The following is a 2,279-nucleotide window of genomic DNA, read 5'->3' on the forward strand; positions in this document are numbered from 1 at the left end:
AGAAATTTTTATTCCAAAAGCATATAAATACTTGCCACGTTACATTTCTTAACTTTAAAAAATGTCTGTCTTAGTAATATCCTATAATTCGAGCGAAAACAACAAAATCTGTCATTAGCAGTTTATTACAAATATGTTTGTGATATAGAAGTGAAAAAGAAACACGTTGTGAGATGGAAACATAGCTTATCAACAATAAACAAAGGAGGTTAGTAATAGGCGAGTATGACCCACAAACACATCGAAATAAAATTTCTGCTAAGACATTACCTAATTTCTATATAAATATATAAGCGCTTCTTCTACGAAGTATCCCAAACAGCAAAATTAACGAACAGCATTGTACATTCGTCTTCGCCAGACTCCCGTTTCGCAAAACCACCGTAGTAACACTCACTTGAATGGGCTGTAAAGGATGCCATGAAAGGATATGATCCATTCCAGGCTCAAACCCAACCCCCGCCGGGAATAATTTCAATCCCACCCTCCCCATTCCTTTCCGTGTCCTTGTAAAAAAAGGAAAACCAAAAACACTCGACAGCTCAGCTCGCTTCCCTTTCGCGGGGCCCTTCACGACCAATTACTTCAGTGCGCATTGTTTTCGCGGCTCGAGTGTGCCGGGAATTAGGGTTGAGAGCGTTTCCACGAGTGCGATTGATAGTATGCTAAAACAAAGGCAATCGCGAACAAAACCCTCGAGAAACCAACAACAACAACGATGCAAAAAAATAACACACACACACACACACACACTTCCAAAACCATATCCCTTTTTTACGCTGCATTGTCTGGCCGCTGTTTATTCAATTATTCAACTATCCTCCGACCGGAAGATGATCATGACGATCATGCGACGACGCAAAAGGGGGTAGCTCGCGGACTCACGATCGCTGACCAAACTGTCACCCCCGTGCTGAGGTGGAGGGGAGGGGGTGGAACTGTTTCGCGACAACAATCAGCCCAAAAATCAAACCCATCCGGCCAGCGACATGGTTTGTGTTCGCCAGCGTTTGCGTATTATTTTCCCATCCCAGTCCCGATTTATCGCGGTCCGATCTGGGCGATCTGCATACCTCGAGCTCGTGTGATGGTTTTGCTTCCGATTTTCCTCGTTTCCGTCCCCCCACCGGCCGGCCAGCCGTAGTTCCGGCCCCGTTCGAATGAAATTCAATCCAGCCCGTCGTCGGAAGGCAGTGATATTTGATCTGCACAATGTTTTAACGTTTTCCTGCGACCTCTGCTGAATCCGCGTGCGTGTGCTTGTCTACAGATATGTGCTGGATGGAGACGCTCGATCCTAGTCGATCGAAAGCGGGGGTCGAGCCAGTTGCTTTAATGAATTAATTTGTCCGCACAAAAGGGATTTGTTAATTTTTCTCAATTAGAACCGACTGGCCCCGGATAACCTCTACGGTTGTTCCGAGGCTAGGCCTGTGGGAAGGGGAGATGGCGACGGGTTGGATGCGTTCATGACAAGCCTGGGAAGAACCTTGCCGTTAGTTGGGATGATATCGGATTCCTAGGAAAAGCTACCTTAAGTTGCTGTTATTTCATATTAATTTAACAATTACCAACGGTCTTTAGGATGAGTTGCCCTCATTGGGTTGAGTTAATTTAAAACAATTAATTGTGCTCATAAACCTTCCCCAGGAAAATAAATTGATCGTAAGAATAAACATGAATATAAATTTAATTGCTTACATGCCAAGTAAACAGCCATTTCATGCACATCGTGATTTCAAACGGATGTTACATTTTTATGTCATGTGCTGGCGGACTTGAAGGTAAAAGCATTACAAAATCAATCGCGTTTGTCACTCTCAATTACTAAACTTGTTTTTAATCCTTATCCTTAATAAGTAACGTCGAAAAGAAATTGAATCTGTTATAAACAATTAAACATAGTAAAACATGGCGTAATTGAAGGGAAATATTTTCTAGAAGATAATTGATCATGGAAAAATATATTTGTTATAACAGATACTAACATTTAATTTGATACGTTTATTTGAGTGAAATGTCTTTGAAATTAGTGACGAAATAGTTACGAGATAAAATTTTATGAAACAAGTAAACGGCAATAAAAAGAGCTACTGTTCCAAATTGATCCACCCTGCGTATGAGCACAAATGAAATTTAAATGAAAGCGCAATGCCAATTACTAGGCAGCAAATGTTACAGCTATTAAATGAATAAAAATGATGAAGCAATACACTAAACACTTAGCGAGTTTAAAGACCATCGTTAATGCTGGGCAGCATCAGCTGTAGCGACGTGCC

This window comes from Anopheles coustani, chromosome 3, assembly GCF_943734705.1.
Source record: "Anopheles coustani chromosome 3, idAnoCousDA_361_x.2, whole genome shotgun sequence".
Lineage (NCBI taxonomy): Eukaryota > Metazoa > Arthropoda > Insecta > Diptera > Culicidae > Anopheles > Anopheles coustani.